The 23,688-nt window shown below is 32.1% G+C and overlaps 1 protein-coding gene across 5 annotated transcripts in view; it reads left to right on the top strand.

The window, feature by feature from the left end:
• NOVA1 (NOVA alternative splicing regulator 1) overlaps positions 1 to 23,688 on the top strand; it is a 140,920-nt gene that overhangs the window by 39,238 nt on the left and 77,994 nt on the right. The window contains exons 2-3 of one of the 5 annotated variants that reach the window (XM_027458959.3): positions 13,814 to 13,898; positions 14,528 to 14,598. The exons of 3 other annotated variants lie outside the window; for them this stretch is intronic. The gene's annotated coding sequence lies outside the window, so the exon portion shown is untranslated. The remainder of the gene's footprint in view (positions 1 to 13,813; positions 13,899 to 14,527; positions 14,599 to 23,688) is intronic. One more of the 5 variants, XM_027458961.3, reaches the window with a different exon arrangement.

Below are 23,688 nucleotides of genomic sequence, written 5' to 3'. Positions count from 1 at the left end.
GACCTTTTTCTTAAATCTTTTGGGTTTATTGTTAGTCCTTTTTCTTTTACATCAAGAACTTGGACATTTGAAGTTTTTTTTTTTTTTTTAACTTTGAATCATTTTCGTGAATTTAAGTAAAGAACCTCTTATACGCAATGTAACTCTTTATTCTGCTAAAGCATCCATTTGCAGTTGGTAAACAGGAATTTGCACAGTGTATTGGGAATTAGGTTTACAGCCTCTAATTAACATTTCTGTTATCTACCTGTTGTCATTCCCATGACAGATACTGAAAAAGGAAAGGAATTGCAGAAGAATATGCAAGCTGTGGAACTTATTTTGCATATTTAGAAATTCATGTTGTTGTATCTGTGTTGGTGATGAGAGAGGTTGGATTAACACTTCTTTTTTGTAGACTGAATTGAAGTGTGGCACATTTTCTTGCAATAGTGAAACTTAATTTCAAATCAAATTAGAATCTTAAGATAATTATACATGAGTATTTTAGTGCTAGTATGGAAATGGAGTCTGTTTCAATATGAAGTTCAATATCAGTAGCTAAAGTAATTTTTCCTTTTGCTTGGAATATGTACCTGCTTTTCACTGTTAGTCAGGGGTAATGCTGTAGTCCAGGTTTTAAATTTATGTTGCAGTTGAGCATCTTAACAGGATATAGTATATGTGTCTTACTGAGTAGTGAGGTATGTATGCAAGCTATTTTTTCAATGATCTTTTTGCTTTTAATAGGCACTCTAAGTTACATAGCAATCACTATGTTACCTAGTAAAATAGATACCTTTTTTTATAGATTCTAATTACTTTTTAAAAAACTAACCTGTTTGAGATTAGGTAAACTTTTTAGGTCACAACAAAATTTGGCCTGTTTTGAGTAAATGGAAGACTAGTAGAGTTTGCTAGGAAGGTGACTAATTACAAAATTTGTTGAATCTGTGTGTGTCTGCATGCAGGAGCAGTTCTATTGCTTTGACAGTAGCCAAACAGGTACAGAGTAATAAGCATTACCCTAACCTATATTTTTTGTTGTTGAAGGGCCCTTTTTTTCTAAGCTAAAAATTGTTGGCAAAGATTTTTGACTTGTATAACAGATACAGTTTCAGTTTTGTTTCCAGTTGTGAGAGAACTTGTCCAGCAGGACTTCTACAGATGTCATCATTAACGATTCCATGGATGTTTTGGAAGTCCTGGTTTAGTTAACACATCTAGATTTTAATAGTGAGACGCTAGTGCTTTGTATTTTTATTAAGCTTATATTTGCCTCTAGCAAAAGAATTACACTATTGATTGCATTGTGAGGGGAGAATTTTTATGATCCTTTTGGAGGCTCTCAACCATTGTTTCAATTAGATATTTCTAGTGTATATGTGAGATTAACACTCAGAATGTCACTTTCAGTAAATAAAAAAGGAATTAAGCAGGTGTATAGTCTTGACTTCTTAATTTTATTGGAATTACTTTCATTTTTTCCTGTTTATGTAATAATAACCAAAGATGAGGTCCTAGTATGCTTATTATTTTGCAAAGCACTGTTTTCCCTCAATTTGTACATAATACATATTTAGGGCATGAAGTTTTAAAAGGAAAGATCACACCGACTGACAAATTTGTCTTACTCCATATTAAAGCACCATTACGATCGTCATCACCAGAATCTTTTTCATAAGTAGTACTAGAGTTCAAAGGACCCAATGATCCAGTGGACACTGGTATTTTATATTTTTCAGGAGCACAGTGGAGCTGAGCTGATCCTGCCAACTTCCTCTTCGTTTTGTGGGACCATGAAAGAACTGGCAACCCTACTTTTTAACACTGACTTATTTTTAGCTCATTCCAGAAAAATATTCAACAAATCCCAAGATCAGAGAATCATTTGTAATAATTTGTAAGACACTGTTAAAAAGGAGCTAAACTGACAATAATTTCAGCCACACAAAGGTTTTATTTGCTACTGTGTCTGCATCAGTTTCAGAAATATTTTTAATACTTGAATACTAACAGAGGAGCAAAGAGATTGAGATTGAAAAATCAATTAGCTAACACATCCCCATTTTGAAGGAACTGTTCACTTAAAAAAGTTAATGTGTTCTTCTGTACAAAAAAGGCCTGAAATTGTAAATACAAATTGCATTTATTTTTATATTACATGTATTCGTTAGTTTTGTTTCAAGTATTTACCACAGATAAGTGCCATTTAAAATATCTTAACATGTAATTCTGATTTAGCCCACCTTGTTTTGTAAGGTTCATGCAGTTAAATTTTTCGTGTTTTTATCTGAAAGACATTTTATGTTTTCATTAACTCTGATTTTGCCCATCTGCATTTATAGCCCACTGCTCGGCTAGCGAGAACCTTTCATATGTTTTCAGTATGAATTACATCCTCATGCTTATAGCACTGTATTATTTTTTGCTCGCATGGAGTATGGACTACAACATCAGTAAAGGCAAGACTGCTTTTACATTTATGATTTTAGATTTTACTGCGAAATGTTAGTCCGTTTGTTGCATTTAAGAGGAATTTTTTTTTCTTTTTTAAAAACCAAAATCCTACATAATCTAATGTTTTAGCAGACATTAGATTAGGTTTTTGAGATAGTATGACCAGTTTATGTGAATAAATAGGAGCAAGAACAACAGTCTCTCCCTACGCCCTCCACCTATTTTCAAAAAGTTGACTAAATGAAAATAGCAAGGCAGTAGGTTTTTAATTTGAGAGCCTGCTCTTGTGGAATTGATATAGTGTAGAGGAGCTTCATGGCATTTTATTGATGACTTCAAGAAATAAATTACAAATCAGAAGAAATCCCGTGTATATTTAAAGCTCAGTATCTTGGGCTTTGTTCTTGTTTCAAAGTTATATTTTTTACATATACACATGTATAGCACTTATCTATTTAGTATATAGTTATGTTTATATTGCTTCTCTGTTCCATCTTAAATGTTTTCTGTACAAGCAGCATGAATGAAAATGCTTATAAAAAGTCAGTGAGAAATGATCATGCATTTGCTGATATTTTTGTTTGGTTTCACAGGGGATATTAACGCATACTTCTATGTAGTTTTTAGTGACAGCATGCTGTGTTTAGAATTTTGCAGTTTCAATATGTATTGATAATGCACCTTTTATTTTACATTTATATAACTTGGAGAATATTTTTAGTAAGCAGCCTTGTATAGTCTGCCTCCCTCTTAGATGCACAGGCATGTGGTCTCTTGCTCATGTTCTCTTACATGCATGCATGTACAGGATGAGGTGCAGTTTTGATTTAGAATTGAGCATATATGTCCATATGTTTAATTTGATACAGAGAACTTTACTGTTATGATGGCTGATTTTATGAATTTACATTCACTTGTTTCTTAAAGCTTGAAATAAGTTTTCAAAACCAAAAACAAACAAACATGCATTCATATATTTAGCAATGATGAAGTCCAGTATAGAAGTAAAATTTTAGCTTTAATTCTTTTCCTTTTTTTTTTTTTTTTTTTATGATGTACATTCATGGAAAGATCAAAAACCATTAAATTCTCTATTTTCTTACAAAGTTATTTGTGGTCTTGAAATATGTATATTTAGTATGCTTTATAAAAGCATGACATAGTGTGTTTTCTTCATGTGTAATTTTGATCCCCATTTGTTGACTTGTAACACTGTCTAGATGTACTCCTAAAAGTGTTCTTTAGTAATTATAAAAAAAAAAAAAAGCACATCAGTATGCTTGTTACCCTGTAAGCATTAAAAAAAAACACAGCTTTACTTAGCTGTGAGGATGCAGTTTTTGCATCAGAGCTTCCATTCCAAAAAGCAGTCTACAAAAAGCAAGAGAACAAGGGGTAACTCTTAACTAAAATTTTACTTTTGTCTTAAAAGTGTACACCGAAACTATGGTCTGAACAGCATCTGTTTTGCAGAATAAGTTGTATCCAGACTAACTCCCACATGATGGTGAAGTCCTCTTAGTGTATCATTCCCACATCATTTCAACAATTAGGTTAGGGGTTTTAATCCTCTGGAACAGATGCTGCATGTTTATGAAGAATGGACTATAGCGCACAGCCATTTGAAGAAGCTTGCTACTAAGAGAGTCTCATTGGAGACTTTCAGAAGCTGTTAAACTGCTTAAAATAGGAAAACTGTTTGTTTACGTTACATTCAGAGAATTTAAAAGGAAAGTATTTCTGGCAGTATTAATGTTGTATTCTTAATCTATGGTTGATTAAACTAAAAAACCTCCTACTGTTTTATTAGATGACTGATGGAAAATAACTGTAGAAATTTGCTGCATTTAAAGGAGCGATTAAGTCTTTCTGTACTTGAGGTCTTACATTGACAGCAGAACTGCTATAGAAGAACTACTGTAGAAAACCTTTGTAATGTAATTTCTGAATATCTCTGAAGAGAGGGGAAGATACAGTAATGATGACTGTATAGAAGAGCTCCCTTTTATGTGTGCCCCTCCCCTCCACTGCTGCTTGTCTGCCTGTCCTTCTGAACCAGTCTGTATTTTCTATGTAGATTGTTTAAATTTGTCTAAGAACTTGACAAATGTTAGCAGCAAATACTAGGTTAAAGTATTTAAAGTCCCTGATTGACCTGCAGAGTTGCTAAACGTGTAACTGAAGTTGAGTAACTGAAGTTGAAGTAGAACTTAAGTTTGTCAGAGATCCAAAAGTAATTTCAGTAATTAATCTGTGCCATTTCATGAACGTGTATGTTTCTTGTTACAGAAACTTACGTTTTTCTATTACATTTCTATTTCTGTATCTTTCTATTTGAAATCTTTAAATTCTGTGTTGATATCAGAGCTGCCAAATCACAAATAAAATTAGGATCATTTCACCATCTAGATAATACTATCTGGTTTTGTATGTGAAGAATCTTTCTATCTTTATAGCAAAAAAAAAAAAAAAAAGTGTCCTTGAATCCATTCTTGAATTTTTGTTGGTATATATAGTTAGGCACATTTATTTTCTTTTTATGATGATGGTTAAAAATCATGCTCAGTTGATTAGCAACAAGAGAGATCAGTGTATCAATGGTGAAAGGTTCTTCAGAGAAATTAAATTCAGGAAACTCAGAAGTTTAACTTCAGAATCCATTGCAGTATAATGTTTAGATTTCTGTAACTGTTATTGGGAAAATCTTGCAGCACCAAAAGATATATAATTTCTGTATATAATGGATATAGTTTTAATTATACTTCAGATTGAAATCAAACTTTACTGTGACAAATTTTCCATATGTTACACTGCAAATACCAAATAGATCTATCCTAATTAAGCACTTTGGAGTGGTTACAGAGGTCTGAAAATGTCCTACCTTCCCTGGCTGACTCATCCTGCTTTGATCAATTAAGTCTTTGGTATGTTGAAGTTTTATGTCGCTTTGCCTTGGCCAGTGGTAATTACTGAGGAATCACTTAGACTTCATAGCAGTATGCCAATGGATCTCTGTTTGGAAGCTATGTTGATAACTACTGTAGTGAAATGTACTGAAGGCCTAATTAATAAACACATTATTTCTCGTTTTGGGGAAAGTTAACTGATAAATTGAATGTTATCATTTTTGTCTTTGTAGATAATTTCTCTTCTACAGTTTTGGTCTTTTCGGGAAACTACCTGCTTTAGGTGGTAGGTAGTTGAATCATCACAACTTTTGAGCAAAAGTACCTCAGTGTTTGCTCTGTTATTGAAAGAAATGAAGATGTGGGTTGGAATAAACTTTTCTCAATCGCAGCCATGTAGCAAGCAAGTGGTGCTGGCTGATGAGACAAATTAATGAAACTCAAGTAGGTAGGATTTTTGAGACTTTATTTTAAAATTGCAAACCTATTGTTACCATCTAGGTTAAACTATTAGACTTGCACTTGATTCACTCCATCTGAATTCTTCTGTACTACTTAAAATCCTTTTACTCTCTACTGAGTGGTTGTGGGTGGTTGCCTTGGTTCTTGCTGCAGTCATCTAAGCCTATATGAAAATGAGACTGGAATTACCACTTCAGATAATTCATTAAATAGCTACTTCTTGAAGTTATTAGAAGATTAATATAGGATCATCTTAAAATGAACTATCTTACATATTTGAACAGTAAAGTTTTGTGATTGTACTGCTTGCTTTTTGTTTATAACCTGCTGAGTTGGTGACAAACCTTAAAGTCCTTCCCTGTGGAGTCAATGTGTGCCTTTTAGTAGTTAAGAAACATAGAATCATAGAATATCCTGAGTTGGAAGGGACCCTTAAGGATCATCAAGTCCAACTCTTGACACCGCACAGGTCTACCCAAAAGTTCAGACCATGAAATAAGCTTTCTTCTACAAAAATAAGCTTTCTTCTACATCTTTTCATCAGAATATGACTATGAAAATAGTTGTACCATGTCAAGCCTGTTTTATTTTGAGTCTGTGATATGTAGTTAGTGAATTGTGGATGCTGGGCCAACAACCTTGAATTTGACTCTGTATATGGTGTAAAGTCAGTGTAGAGAGTTGTGTAGTCACAGCAACATTTGCATTGCTGAAAAGATTGCGTTCATAATAGTTAATCTTAATCTACTGGTTCTTGCCTAAATTTAGTAAATTATGATAACCAATGTGGTGGTTTTACCATGCTGGGCAGCTAAACCCCACCACCGCTCTCTCACTCCCCTCTTTTTAGATGAGGGGGAGAAGTAAAGCAAAGAACAACTCACGGGTTGAGATAAGGATAATTTAATTAAAGGGAAATAATAATAATAATTAAATAAAGATTATTATGAACTAAACAATTTAACTAAAGGGAAATAAAAAGGGAAAGGGGGAAAGGGAAAATAAAAAAAACAGAGGAAAACAAACAAAACAAATGAAGGCTATGTGGAAGTGCAGAGGAAAGAAATTACTCTCTACTTCCCACCACAACCAACTATGATTGTTTTAAGTGCGAGAAATGCTATTTATTAGTGTGTGGCATTAACTTAGAGGTGGGAGGAGAAATCTTTGTACTTTTTTATTTGCTTCACCTGTTCCTGAAACAACGTTCTTAGTAAGATGCTCATAGATGTATAACTTGCATTGCAAACTTACATTCCATTTGCATTGCAAACTTACGTTCCATTTGAAAAAACTTATGACTCCTTTTTTAAAGAACAGAATACATTTTATCTAATTAAAGCTTTGTTATCTTGAGAGCAAACAATTCCATCTTGTTGTTTTGAAAGCATTTACATTTTGCAGTGTGAATCACGAGGGCTACGTGGGAACACTGGATGGCTAGCTAATACAGGATTTAGCCAAATTTTTACAGTACAGTTTCTGAGTGTCTTTAGAACAGTCTGAATAATAATTAATTCAAACCTAATGGTGTATGAACTTTGCTTTCCTGTTTATAAGTAGGCCTGATAAAAGCTTCTTTTCAGTATATGTTCACCTTCCTAATAGCGTCTATATGCTAAACAGTACATACGTCATAGAGAAAAGCTTTTATGTATGATTTCAGTCTGCATAAAGAACAGAACTTAAAAAACAAACACTACTTTGATTGTAAGACTTCCTAGTACCTGGATTAACCATGTCTTGAAGAACCCCTATATTTAATACATCAGAAGTATGTCAACTAATACAATCTGTGCTTTCAGATAATTTTATATGGTTAAAATTTAGTTATAATTTTCTTACAAATTAGTTGTGTTGAGTAAATCTGTTTTACAGGTGTATTTTTTCTGCTTTTTATATTATATAGAAAAAAATTAGTTATTTCTGCTTACAAATGGAAAGACTCATTCAAACAGTGATGTTTTTATTTCCTGAATTAACTAATATTGACAAGGTTGTCCTTCAGAGGGTTGTAATACAGTATTTGGTTATCAGCTCTAGTTTCTTTTAATAGCTTCTGTAACAAGATCATAATTATCTTGCATATAATCATTGGTTGATACACTTAGCAGCCCATCAATGATTCATTCTTTGGTATTACTCACATTTTGTGGCCTCGACACATGAAGAACTCCATGCTTTTCTTGACAATTAAGTATTCTTAATGTTTAAAGGTAATCTAATTTTCCCATTCTGCTTTAACAGTGTCCTTGAATCTAGTTTAGGGGTGACTATGTGGGTGATTAGTATAAAAGAAGCAAATGGTTATTTGGTGCTTTAGTTTTTTCTTGGCTGTCCAAATTAGTAACAAGCAGTTGAACGTAGTTAATGGGTACCAAATTGTGATAATTGGAAAGTTATCAAAATGCCAGATAAAACAGTTAGGAAATCATGATAGTTTTTAAATTAAGACAAAATATTTTACATAAGATATTTAATAATAAATAATAATTAGTCTTATATAGTCTACAAAGTCTTCATAGTCCTCAAAGTATTAGTGTGAGCTAATTCAGCCTGAATTGCAATAAGATTTTCTCACCAGATAACCTCTTACCTACTAATGATAGACTAGTGGTAGTCCAAGTTCACTGTGTAATAGAATATTGAACTAGTTTATAGTGGACAGAGGTAGTCACCTTTGTTTCATTTTTTCATATTTTTTTCGTTTATAGTAGCATTAAGATTGAGATAGAGTTTAAGTTGTCAAAAATCAAATCTACTTTTCATAAATTCTATGCATTCTGCTTTTTTTAAAATCAATATTCGTTAAACTTTTTTGCCATTAATGAAAAGTTGCTGTCAGTTGCCAGCAATTGAAGCCAACATAATTTGTAGTTGTTTGAATGGGATATGTCTTTGAAATTTTACACAAAAATTTCAGTCTTTCCCTAACCTCCTCAACTTAATAGTGTCCTCCTGTAAAAGCTATCTAAATAAAAGGCTCTTCCCAGCATCTCCCAAACAGTGAGACTTACTAGGCTATTTGTCATATTAGTTGTAGACATTTTTAATTTTTTTAATCTGTTACAAGACTTAACCAAGAGAGTCTCACTACTGAGACTTTAAAGCTGTACTACTGAGTCTGGGTGGCATCCCTATTTGTATTATAGGTGCATCTGCCTCAGACATAACTGAGACATAACTGTCTTCTGTTATGTGTTTTGACTGACTATAGTCTGCATTGTGTGTACTTGCATGCTCTTTCTCTATGAAATATGCTATGAAGTACGATTTTATGTCCCAAAACAGCTGATGAATGCTTTGTGGTATAACACAGAATAAATAAACAAATGTTGCACAGTTCAGTCTTACGTAAGCATATGATACGTACTTTACAGATGCACAGAAGTTCTTGATTTTGTTACTAGAATAGCTTTTAAACTAAAACACAAGCGTTTCTGACTGTGAAAAGCAACTGTTGTATGATTGGCATGTTGTAGTAGAACAAAAAAAGCTATTTGTCTTAGTTTGCCTTCAATTGGATGTCTCATTTGCCAGTATTTAGAATGTATTATTGTGGAGGACAATAAGGGTTGTAAGTGTTTGCTGTCCTCCAGTACATGATATAGTGATAAAGGTTTAAAAATATATAATCTCCGGTGTTTCTAACTTGATAAAGAAGATTACAGTGCAACATAATACTGAAGCAAAAAATGTTATTAATGTGTCTTTAAAAGAACGTTTTTTGCAACAGTATTGTAAATCTAGTTCCACATCTTGCAGTATCTTAACTAGAATGTCTTGTTATACTCAAGTGGTGAAATGTAACTGCCTTTTACATAAATTACTGTCAAGTCATAGCGTTTGTTATCTAAGGCAGATTACAAATGAACATACCGTGTATGCCTTGGATTCCGGAAGAATAGGGTAGCTGTTTTCGTATAACTTCACTTTTTTCTTTCAAAACACTGGACGGGTGCTTCAAGACTTGTGTACTATACAAGTACATTTAGCTGGTAACTAAATTGTCTATTTTTTTTGTTAATTGTACAACTAAGACAATTTAATTTTGTAATTAAGCTTAATTGTTTAACTTAGATGGCTTAGTTTAAAAAGTTTACTTCAGTAAACTTTCCAAAAACATATAAAATGTGTGTAAATATATATAAAAGTAGGAGTTTATTTTCAAGTTAAATGTTTTGGAATACTTCCTAAATTACTTTTACATAATTTTCACTGATTAACAAAATGAAACATTTCCTATTTAGTTGCATTTTAGTTATGAAGAAAGTAATCGTTAAAAATAATTTCACAATTTTTTTCTCCCTTTTTCTGTTTAAACATTCACATAGTTTGTGTAGATTATGCCTCTATGTCTTTTTCTTGTTTCCATTTTAGTAATTAAGAAGCAGAAAATACTGCACAACTGTCCTTTTTTTGTCACTAAAGTTTAAAAAAAGACATGGGAAGAAAATAAGTGTAATTTTAAAATGTTTAAAATATACTTGTCTTTTATATTGAAATGTGCTTCAAAATTGTACTTTAAAAAAGTAAAGAAACTGAAGTGATGCATTTGAGTTACTGCTATTGCGCAGCTGTGAATTTTTGCATTCTATTCCTTACTAAATTTCAGTAAAGCAATCTAACTCTCAGAGGAATTGCTTTGGTTGTGAAGGCATTAATTTAGCACTGATGTTAAGTAACAGCTGAAATGTGATTTCAGAAATATGACTTCAGCAGTATACGCTGCCTATTCTGGTTTTGATTGGTTAAGTAACAGTTTGGTTGTGATTATTTGCATGGTTCTAAAACAAAACCACCACCACCACCAAAACATTCTGCTTATTTTCAAGCTCTTTATCTGATGCTTCCTTCTTCTCTTTGTGTGTTTGTCTTCTCCTTTTTTCCAGGTATATTTGAATTATTTTTGTAACTTTTGGAATTTAAGACAAAAAAAAAAAAATCAAAATCCTCAACGTACACATTGATTCTTTATAGATGTAAAACTGCTGTGTGCTTCCTTTTGCCTCTAGATACTATATACTGGAGTTGAAACTCCAGCGTTTTCCTTAAATTGAGTTAGGAGTGATGTAATAAAAAGGACCATAGACTATATAGCTTTGCTGTATTCTTTATATGTATATTTGCCATATACTTTTTATTTGCAAATACTCTTAATTTTAGATTAATATTGGCTAAGAGATGAACTGTCATCTGTTTTTAAATACCCGAATCAAATTAGAAAAATAATGAAATGCTTACTTCTGCAAAGCCATGCTTAGCATGAGGAAACGATGTCAAATCTTTTCTTTTAAATATCTTGGGTTTCACATATGTGCTGTGATGTGTTACAAAATATTTCATACTGTGGAAGTATGGTAAGGTGCAGGATATGTAACCAATAAAGCACAGTTACTTACCTGTATATCAATGGGAAATGTTGTAGTATACCAAAACCAAGACCAAAATAATCAGAATGATTAGATATGTACGTGTGTGTGTGTATATATATATATATATCTATATATATCTATATATGAGAATCATATATATTTGTCAATAGATTATTGCTTCTGTTTTATGGTAGATCTAATTAATTGTATTGGAAATAATTATTGGAAATAATTACAAGGATATCTGAATGTTTTAATTCCTCTCTAACAAATGGAGTAGCTGTAGATGTTTATTTGGTTCACTAAAAGATCTGTATTCCTCAGTACGTCCACTTAAAGCTTGTATGCACTTTAATATCGAAAATGACAGAAAAATATTGTAATCCCAAGCATTTACTTTTTTCTTTCCTGAATTTTGTCATAAAATTTCTTCAGGACAGCTGTATTGAAAGGGATCTGTAGCAAGTTTAAGCTTCAATATTTTGTTCTTTTCATGAACTTAAACTTATTGTTAGAAGTAACCATTTTGACCCAGTACATTGGTTTTATGCATTTAGTAAAATAATTAGCACTAGACCGTCAATGTTTCATTGCAAACTATAAGTAAGCTTCAAAATAAACACTTAAATTGGGGGCTTGTACTTCCTGTGTTTAAATTATGGTGAGTGCACGACTGGGAACAGAGTCCTGCAGTGTTACCTGTCAACAGACAAGGTAACCAGATTTCCATCAGTTCCATCAACTTGTTTTAAATGGAAGATAAACTTGCATAAAAAATATTCTTCATGTTTTTAATGTGTTCTTAAGAGAAAACTCTATATATGAACATTTCTGTGTTTGAGGATTATATAATTTGTTGGACTTCTAGAACACCTAATGTAATTAGGTGTTCTATAGAACACCTAAGCTAATGCAAATGGTGAAGCCAACTGTGGATCTCATAGTCACAGTAGTCCACAGTAATCCATTTTTTGGACTGAATATAGAGAAGGTACTGGTAGTCATACTGAGTTGCTACTGCTTTTTCTGTGAAGAGAACAAATTTTTCTTACCATAAAGAAAAAAAGGAAAATAAATGTTCAGTTGATTTTACTGAACCTGTAGAATTAATAAATAGTATTTACACCCACTTGCACCTGACCTTAAAATTTTGTATATGTATTATTATACCTGAAAAGAAGATATGTTTTATTGCAACTTTTGAGAAGGCTTTTGCCTTTGCTATCATGAAAAGAACTGTCCGAAAGCTGTTGTTGGAAATGAAGGAATCCCCAGCCCATAGAATCTGAGCTGTTCTTTTAAATGCAACAGTCCAAGTGGTTTCACTTTGCTAAAAATAAGTAAAGTTGTATCTTTTATCAGCTTTCTTGATGTAAGAACTGTTACAACTTTTCCAAATATTTTTCTTGTGTCCTGACATGTTCAATTTATGTAGCAATTACATCAATAACATTTCTGTGTGAGTTCAATGCATGGACATTTTCCATGTCCTTCAAAGTTTAAAAATTAGAAGATAGATATTTGAAAAGAAGATTTATAGAATGAACAAATATGCACATATATGTGCAAACGTCTGCAGTTCTGAAATTTTGCTATATAACTCTTCTTATATTGTTTCTATGGACAATATTTGGATTTGTTAAACTCCCTAAAATACAATTTTTTGTTCATGTCTGGTTGGGGCAGAACTGTTACTGAAAAGAAAATTCTTGATGTTATTGTTCTATAATATACAACACTTGCTTAGGTAAACCAAAGAGCTTAGCTTCTAAACAAGAAAACTTAGTAATATACTTAATGCAAAATGCTATTAGAATTATTCTGAAGAACCATTTTTTTAATTCCTTCATATTACAAGAAATAAACTAAAATCAAAAATCCTACTACCATATAAAAGGTTCCAAAGTAGGTAGTTAAAGCCTTATATTAAAAAAAAATACATTTTTTAGGAGAAATGTCATTTTTAATTGTTACATAAAATTCAAGTTTGTCCATACAAATCTAAAAGCTGCTGTAATTTCTATTTCCCAGTTTTGTTAGGAATACTTCTTAGGACTTCTGCTTCTGGGGTTGTCTTCCATTGTGCAATCTGATTTTACTTTTAAATACTCCCATAGCAGGTCTGTTTTTATTTGTCTTAATTTCCTTTAATACATCAATTCTCTACATCACTTTTGTGGTGGATGAACAACTAGTAAGATGAATAAATCAAAGGGCTTTGGTGGTGGTCTTGTAGTACAAAAGTGCAATGGAAGTTTAAAAATATCCATTTCTCTTCAGCAAGGATATTGTAGGTGTACTGATTAAAAACAAAGGTGGCTTTTTTTTTTTTTTTTTTTTTTTGAGAACTGAATATACCATTAGAGTTTTTCTGGTATTGACTAGTTTTCACAATGAGCTGCAAAGGACATTGTCCATACATTTCCAAAAAGAAAGTTGTGTGATTTTTTTTTTTTTTTTTTTTTTTTACACCCAGGAGATTCAGTTCAAAACTGATACGCTTGTTACAGAAGGGACAGTGTATGAGTTCTTGTAGTCATTATATAGGCAAAAAAAAAAAAAAAAAAAAGACACTTCAGTTTCAGAAATCTGCAGAGCAGTGACATGGCCTTCCATTCAATTTTTTACCAGATATCACAGACTGGAAATGTGAGCTTTGGCTGATACTGCTGGGAAGGAGAGTGCGGCAGGCAGCTGTAATTCCCATCCTGTAAAGGTACTGATACTTAAAGTCTCTGTAGTCCAAATTGGTACACAAAAATTCTACGGTATTGGACTTGGGCCTTAGATCTGTTTTCAAAGTTCATTTTCTGCCAGGCATTCGTAGATGTTCTGTGGATAAATTTTCAGGCTTTTTTGTTTTTTTGATAAGAGTAAGGAGAAAGTATTTCGGAGTTGCTTGCAGGTTGCTTGCTGAATTACTGTCTAGTAATAAGCAGACGCGCTATGTGGAATGCAGTTCTAGTCTTTGTCATTCAAGTCAAGCCCTAGGAAGAGTTCTGAAGTCAATGATATTCCATTGATTTAAAAATTAAATAATTAAATTCTAGTTTTAGAGTGATTCTTCTTAAGTGTGATGTTTCTGAAAGGTATGTCAATGTAGGGCCAGCTGCAAGCAGTTGTTCAAGGACGTTCATTAACAATATCTTGGTAGCATCAGGTTTGTCTGCAGTACTGTAACAATTATAGCTGTGGTTCATACAGGGAAGAATCACAGCAAAAATAAATTTATTTGTGAAATAAGATTTTTCTGGGTATACTTTTCAGCAATCATAAAGCCTAGAAAGTGATTGAACAGATGACTCCATCTACTGTAAAAACCCATTCCGTTTTATATATTTTCAGGGAGTATGGAGTGGCACAGGAAGGAAATGGCATATCGCTGGAAAGTTGCTCTAATTCAGCACAGGATTCTTGTGAGAAATTCCTTCTAATATTACATCATCCTATTCTGTTTTTTCAAAGTTTAAAGTCTAATTTCTTCATTTTTATGCCACTTTTGTTCATATCAGCAACCACATTAAAATTAGCAGATTAAATAGGCTTTCATCACTGTTAGCAGTGCACATCTGATAGTGTGACAATTTCTAGTACTGTATGTTTTGTCATACTCTGTTTTGTGAGAGCTTACAGGTTCAGTAATTTTATTTCTTGTTTCTGATAGGGTTTGAGGTTTGTTTTTAAACATTGTTTCGCTAGTTCCAATGATTTTGGACAAAACCAAGTCTCAGCTGCTCTTACTTAAAGAATGTTTCTTACTATAATACAAGTAGCAGATAAACGACTTCAGCAGAGGGGATTAAAAAATAATGCCTACATAAAAATAAGAAAATGAGTGGAAAAAGGCAAGTCAATAGTTACATTGATGTTACATAGTTTTTTTTTATATGGCAAGATTTTTTTATTTTGATTCTGTTTTTGTTTTGCCTGAGCCTTTTGACTTGATCTAATTTATGATTGCTTTTTAAACTTTGTAGCTTAAAAAAAGGGTACTTAAAAAAAAATAATTAAAAATCTTCTATAATGTCAAAGGAGAGCCTGAAGAATTAGTTCAATATAAGAATTAGAATAAGTCACTGACTTAAGGTCAGCAGTGACACTGTCAAAATATGTATTTTCAAATATAATAGAAATGTTATTCAGTAAAACTACCAAAATATGAAACATTTTCAAGATAAGTTACCATCACAGTTCTATAAAAATGCATACATAACTTGAATAATAACTTTTAATTAAGGAAGTGTTTAATACTGGTGTTTTCTTTTGTTAGTTGGCATTTGTAGATGATTCAGAAATTAAGATGAACATGAAAAACTATGACCAGCTCTACAACCATGTAATGAACTCCGCCAAGTCATGCTTGTAATGTAAAATGGAAGATGTTAGTGCATTTATTTCTCCTATTTGCAATCCCAAGATATAGTGTTCTTTTATATGTTGTTTGGCAAACAGATGCATGTATTTTCTGCAAGTTTATTGCATTTTGTATGAAGCAGTCCTGCATACATAATTCAATACATATTGTATACCAATATTGACTTAATCCTCTCTTCTTCTTTGAAGCTCATCCATTCCAGCTTTTGTTCTATTAGTTAGTGATTTCCTCTTGTTAAACTGTATGACTCCGCTGTTTCTTGCCCTCTTTCTCTCCCTGTTCTACTTCCTGATCCACATGTACGCAACATACTCACTTCCGTTTCAGTTACTTACTTGATGTAAGGCTCTGTACTCATGATCAGCTGCAAGAAATTGTAATCCATTTGTACCTTTGTCTTCAAATAGCTCATCTTGTATTATTTGGTAGATTGCCTGCTTGCATCTCATTTCAGTCTGCGTGCCAGACATTCACTTCATAAAATTTTTCATTTTCTTAATACAAATTATTTTGCACATGGATTTGGTCAGGATTGTGTTTTTGTTTGTTTGTTTGTTTGTTTCTTGTGATGACCCACACATCTAGTTTTCCTGCCCCTGTTTCTTAGGACGTCTTGTCTTGACTGTGCTCATCTTCTTATACTCTATTTGGAACTTGAATTAAAGAAGTTTACAGGTGATGTTAGTTTTCTTTGACACTTCTTTCTTACCCATTTTGGTTACTGTGGATAACCTACTCTTCCTTTTAAAGGCTAGTAATTTGAGTGTCAAATTGCATAGCCTTTCCATGAAATTTGAGATTGCATGTATCTAAAATTTGTTTGTAAAAACCTTCAAATGCTTGTTCTTCCTTACAGGTTACCAGAGCCTTATCTAGGTTAACTCCTGTTTCTTCAAAAAACAACTTCCAAAGTCTTTTGACTGAGATCTTTCTCTGATCACACCACTTCAGTTTCATTTCTTTATGATTCTGTATCTTGTCAAATGCAAAACGTTGTTTCTACTTACCAGGATTTCTATACTTGAACATCTTTTCTGCTTTCTTATTTTCTATTCAATATTTGACTTGCAGTCTTTGTTAATAACTGTAATTTTTCCAAGCTATGTAGGATCTCTTGCATTCATTCTTACATGAAGAAAGCTCTTAAAAATGTTTGAGATTTTATATTCTTTTCCAAACCCATTCATAGAATTTGTCTTGATTGTGAAGTTATAAACGCCAAATATTGTAGCTGGACAGACGCTGTACCTTATGAATTATGAGTTAATACCACTTTCCCAATATTACAGAGTAAAACACCAGACATGAAAGCAAAATGAGATTGTAATGAAAAACTAGCCAGATATTTCATACATGTACACATTTTTTTCTAAACACTTATTCTTTTCTCCTGCTGTTCGAAACACCTTGTTCTACCTCATCTCTGTTAGTGTATAGGACTATGTGTTTTCATTAGTATCTGCTGCCATGACACTGTTGTGGGGAAAGTGAGAGGGAAGAAGAATCTTGATATGAACTTGAGCAGCTGATTATAAAATCAAAATTAGGCTTAAATCAACTTCTGAAACTCATCAGTAAAACTAAAGGTTGAATTAAGACAGATTTTTTTGACAGTATTTTGAAAAATGGAAAATATTTGTCCTGGTGCTCTAATTATATGGAAGTTTCAATAGTAAGGATTATTTGATGTTATGCATTTTAAATATTTTATTATATTGTGGTTATGTGATGGAATGTTAAGTGCATAGAAAACAAACTTTTTTTTACTAAGATATTATTGATCGTATACAGGAACTGTGAAACTCTTCAGAAAGCTATGCTAAGTGGACTTCTGTTGAGTTTCATGTCTTAGTAAGTGCCTTGTAGTGAAACTGGGAAAGTGGCTAGCTATTCAGAACAAGTAAAATTAAATACTTATCTATAAAACATGAAAATTCTTACATTCAGATATTTTAATTCATCAGTTTTTTGTTTAGTGTGTTAGTCTTATGTTAAGAATAAAGGCATTTTCAGGTCTTAGAATTAAAATACTTCAGTTTTAGTGCAGAACATGTACATGTGTATGTGAATATTAGATACATATTCTTATTTTCTATTCAATATTTTCATCCATTATTCAGTTTGTAAGGTTATAGTATTTAGAATGCATTTCTAGAAATATAGAAGGTTTTCATTTTCTTGCAGGAACTGTTTCAGTGCATGGTAACTGTCATTATTCCTTCTGCTGTGCAGCTTATAGTAGTTATTTTATGCTGATTTAATGTCTTCCTTGAGAATACTTTCAAGGACACCTTTGATTAGATTGATCAGACTTAATGAATATGTATATGTATTGGGCTAAATTGTAGGCTGCATTTAAAAATAAACTGTCCTGTGTGTATCACGTTATGGTAGATTGCAGTGAATGGGGATGTTCTAAATGTGAGATTCAAGTAACTTTAGCTTAAGTCTATTTTAAAAATGTTATAAAGCTTACAATTCAGAGATTAAATCATTCATTCTGAAATTTAAAATTAACCTATGGGTTATGTATAGTTATGCTTTTTTTCTTGACTTCCTTCTTTCAACACAGTTTAAAAGTTAAAAACGTGGTATTTAAAATGGGAACTTTTACATGAAACAGGGGGTCATTAGAGGTCAGATGATTTTAATGAGTTATATAAAATGCATCTGTCTTGGCTATGTTGACTTGTTGCTGTTGGTGAGGAGATGTACTGCATGGAGGTTGTTTTATTTTTTAAGGGGAAGGTACACATGGAAATGTCATGGAAGGAACATTCTGCTTTTATAAAGTACCTTGCTAACTTCTTAAGAACTTTTCCTAACAGTGTGTCTGGTACAGTGCAGTGTAAGATGTTAATCACATGTTTGAATGACAATCATTGTAGCTTAACAGAAAGAACTCTTCTTCTTTTCTAATGTCTTTGTTCATACCACTTCAAAATATTTGGCTACTAGAAGTACTATGGGAACACTATACTGACAGATGGCATTGTGAAGTGACTTTATCAGATTTCCATAGAGGTTTTGTTTTTTGAAGTTAGCTTTCTACCTGTTGTTCCTGCAAACTAAGTGTGCTTATACAGACTCAGGCATACAAAAAAAAAAAAAAAAAGTTCGGTACTTTTTTTTTTTTTTTTTTTTTAACAAATTCTGCTTTGAGTGGTATTTCTGCAACTTTCAATAAGGCTTGATTTGGTGATATTTATTAAGCAAGTCTAGTCAGGATGAACAGGCTAGAATGGTTTCTCAGCTGTGTTATTTCTTCGGGACTGAGAGAAATGAAAGAAAAAAATGTAATAAATCAGGTGCTTGTTTAAGATCCACAGCACCGATTGGATTTACCTTGTGGAAATAAGTTTTACTCCAGAGTGAAGCTTCACTGAGTTTAAGGAGACATTAAAACTTGAAACAGAATCCGGTTGATCCATAACAATTCCATAATAGGGAAATTGTATAATACATGAAAATGATAGATGTTTTGTATTGATACTTCTTGATAATTATATTCTAAAATAATAATACAGTATTATTTTAGAATAAATAAATAGAACGTTATGGAGTTAAGTTTTAAGACATATAAATGATTGCCACTTGTGAAGCTAGCATTGTTTTAACCTCCGATCACTATAAAACTATTAATGTAACAGATTCTAAAGATATACTGTGCCCAAATATTAGTGAATTGAGAATTTTACATTAAGCATTCATAAAATGGCAGAAAGGTTAATAGTTTCTTTTCATCATCCCAATCAAAACTAAATAACAAAATATTAAAAAGAAAACACAGTTTTTTAAAAATCATATAAGAATGTTGTGTAGAAATTTTAATAGCAGGGAACATATTTGCTTAGATTATGGAGATTATTGATTCTTTATCTCTGTTAAGGTTCAGTGCAGGGGGACTACAGGGAGTGAACCAACATCACCCAAAGAAGAGATTGAGTGTAAAAGAGGGAGAGAGAGAATTAATTGGTAAACAATTACATTGTCTACAGGAAAATGCTTTTGGAGGAGTTGGCCACATCTAGTTTATTGTTTTCAGCAAAGAATTTTGACCTACAAGGAACTACTTAATGGTAAATGTACAACTACTGCTAATGTAAAAGTTTGATGTTTTTTTATCATTATGTAACACTGAACAGATAAATTTTGTAAGGATGGTGAAACTGGTAACAAAATGCTTGTGACCTTTTAGATACAGAAAACATAATGCCATACATGTGCTGACTTGCTATAAAGCATTGTAAATTATCTTCAATATATATTTTAATCAGGAATTTCACTGGAAATTGTTGCCTTTTATCATTATTCCATTCAGAGCTTGAACAATTTAAGATGAAAATGTTGCTCTAAAGTTCTCTACTAGATTAAAAAATTGTTTTGTTCTGTTTTTGTACTCTGGTAAATCAGGAGCTGTATGTATAACAGAATACTTCAAATGTTGAACAGCAGTGCTTTTGTACAATTTAGTTTTGTGCGAACTTTTTTTCTTGTGATTCTCAGATTTTCTTTCAGTCTTTTGAAGTCGTGATGCAAGTCTTACTGAATCATAAATATATTGTGAATATTTATATTACAGTTATTTACAGACTGTATATGAATATGTATTTACTATAACTGTTTTCCAGAACATGTTCATGTTTAACTTCAGTTAGTGAATTGGACATTTAATACATTTTAAAGCATCTATATACTTTTAGTATATAGCTTTCAGTTAACTTCAAACAGTTATCGTGTATTATGTTTCGTGCAGTTGTATTTTGTGTGAGCAGTTACGTAAGCTTGCCTGCTTGCTAACATGGAAGAGTTATTATTTTGTTGACAATTATAGCCTTTTTTAATTTTTTCGGTATGTCAGCTTGACTTTTAAAATATAACTTCAACTTTCTTGAAATGCAAGGTAGCTTCCTGGTAGCTTTCTTACTAGATGAAGAACCTGTGAGTACTGTTAAGTGGAATAGTACTCTGCCTCTCTTCATGCATACTTTACATTTCTTTCTCTGCAATAGAAGAGAGAGAATCTTGATTCCTCAATTCTATCCTCTTGTGTAATGACTTAAACATAATATTTGTTCTGATCAATTTTGCAATGACCTTGTACTGATTAATGAAATCCGATGTTCTGAATAATCCCTTAAATTACACTTAATATGTTATGTTTTTAACACAAAGTCTGTCAATGTATAAAATACCAGTGGTATTTAAATAATAGTTTACTCAGGCTGTATAATTACTGCTGTTTTCCTAAGTCATTGTTGAGGAAAAGCCTCCATGTTCAGGAAGAACAACATTGTGTGTTTAACTTGAATGTCTGTATTGTATATGTGTAAATAAAATTGAATGTGTATGTAGATTGTGTTCTGATGAAATCTGTGCTTAGGGCATTTTGCATTACTGTGAGTTTTTGCAGATTTTTCATCTTCAGAAATATACCCATTACCAGCCCTTTTGTGACAAAGCAAAATGTGTACAAAGGTGGCAGAAACGCTATTTAGTAATGAGCATTTATAAAGAATCACCGCATCCTTTTATTTATTTTTGGACATTATTCTATGAAGCTTCTTGTGTTAGAAGAGAGTCCCTTTCCCATGCCTTCATGATTTTGTGGACGTCTGACATTTAGCTCAAATCATTTCCAGGCTTTAGGAGTGTAAGCTTACATTCATTCTTTTATTATAGAAGCCAACCTGTTGCTTTAACTGTCCTTTTGGTCTCTTCTGAATCCTTTCCAGTTCTAATGCATCCTTCGGAGGCAAAGTGACCAGAGCTGAATACAGTTTAAACATGCAAGTAAATCTTTTATGTCATCATAAGCAGTGTCATACTCTTTTCTGTTTCATATTCCCTTAGAAATTCCTAACGTTTGATTTTCCCTTTGACTATTAACACTAGCCAACATTTTTTACGGATATCATAATCCAAAATTTCACTCTTGAGTGAAATAATGGTCTGTTCTGAGTCCATTATTTGTGTGTGAAGTTAGGATCGTTTTTCTCCTTTGTACATCATATTTTTGTACATAGAATGTCATTTGCCTTTCTTTTATGCAGTTGCTTAGTCCTGAGACCCTTTTGTGGTTTTTCACTGACACACGTCCTTATCGCCTAACAATCACCATCCAAATAACAGAACCATTGGCACTGATGTCTGCTCCCATTTTCCAGATTCCTCACTGCATGTAATACTATAAGTGATCTCTTTCCACTGTGAGAGTGGATAGTTTGGTCTTTCCCTATTCCCTTTTAATTTATTATTTTTGCATGTAAGGACTTTTCTTATTATTCTGTAGCAGTTTTATTTCTTAATAAGCCTTTAGAAATGACGTTATTGAAAACCTTTTGGAATGGAGGGAGCAAAGGCTCTCTGCTCTTATAATTTAAATATAATCTTTCAAAATTTACATCATATAACTTGTTCAGAGTATTTTCTTTTAACTACCATTTCGTCATTGAATCTCCTTCAAATTTTAATTTAATAATTAATTGAAAAAACAAATTTGGTATATGTATTCAGAACTGATATGATTACATTGCGGTACAACCTTGTTGTCTTGTAGTCTGTGATCAGTGTGTTAATACTACGTAGCATAAAAGCCTGTAGTCAGAAACAGTTCATGTTTTAGTATCTCTTATATGATTATTACCATGTCACAACTACAGTGCAGATGTTATTTAAATTAAGAAATCTTCAGAACACTCCTCGTAGTATCTACACAGTAATCTTGTAGTCTTTCCTATAATCATTGCTATAAGTATTTTATTTCTTTTTCTGATCTCGTCTTTCCTGGCAATTCTCCTGAATACAAATCTACAAATTCTACAAAAACTACCTAACAAGCAATATATTAAATATAATACTGAACCATTTCAAAGTCAACTTAGATTAAAAGTTTATCTTTTCTAGCTAATATAGAAAGTACAGAAATGCTCCTAGGTTATATTGTAAAGCCGGTTTCCTATTTCATATTCTTTAGTGTATAAAGGTAAATGTCTTGTGTAATATAGTTAGTATAACACTTTTAAAATAAGTAATTGAAAAGTCCTATAAAATGGCTACTGTTCTATGCAAAATGATACTCATTTTTTATTTTTTCCTTTTTTTAATGTACAATGTATTTAAGATATGCCAGTTAGAAAACTTATCTGGCTTATAGTCCTAATCATTTTTATAGCTCTTATGTTACTGTATATATAGCTTTTTGAAACTGGACATTTTAAATTATTTTAATATTAATTTTTTGATCTTTTTGCGCTATCCACTATGTAAGGTGGAGTTGCCAAAACATAGTTTAGGCAGTAGCATATAATTGAGAATGTTTTACTTCCAAGGAATTTTCCTAATATATGCCTGCCATAACAGCATTTCTTTAAACCCTATTTCCACATAGAGGAAATTTCATTGATACTGACAACAAGGTTTGTTTCTAGAAAAGTTACAGTTGATTTATAATCTCTAATTGCCTTCAAAGTAGTTCAGATTCCATGCATAACCTTGCACTTGTTTACATAGTTTTATCTTTGTCACCTAATTAAATACCTCTGTATTGATACATATGTTCTTCTTTACAGCGCTCATCTAAAAGGACTTGGAGATGTCAAAACATTGAAAATTATTCCTGGATAATTTTCAACACTATATTTGTACTGCTAAAAAAGGAAGATTGATAGCCTGAGTTCCTAATAATAATCCATGTCATTTTCATAGATCACAGTTGTATCCAAATACTATGAGAGAGAAATTTGCACTGCAGATGAGGGAGAGGTCTTATCAAAATATGGCAAGAAAGACTGTCACAATACATTACATTTCCATTAGGAAATCTGATTTGATATCATCGGTGCTGATGGCACTACAAAAATTAAATCAATTAAAGAATAAAATTAAAAGCAAACACTAAAGAAATGTATAAGGACTAGAATCATAGAATAATTCAGTTTAGGAGAGTTCTCAGAACACCTCTAGTCCAAATGCCTTCTTCAGGTGAGGTCAGCTGTGCAGTCAGACCGGATTGCTGTTGGGTTTATCTTACTATATAGTTTCTCAGCAATCTGTTCCACTGCATGACAGTCCTCATTGTGGAGGAAAAAATAAAAGAATCCTTATAACTAATTTGAACATTTAGTTTCAC

The sequence above is a fragment of the Anas platyrhynchos genome, chromosome 5, assembly GCF_047663525.1.
Source record: "Anas platyrhynchos isolate ZD024472 breed Pekin duck chromosome 5, IASCAAS_PekinDuck_T2T, whole genome shotgun sequence".
Taxonomy (NCBI): domain Eukaryota; kingdom Metazoa; phylum Chordata; class Aves; order Anseriformes; family Anatidae; genus Anas; species Anas platyrhynchos.
The sequence above is the reverse complement of the archived record's forward strand: the minus strand, read 5'-3'. Positions and strand labels throughout refer to the sequence as shown.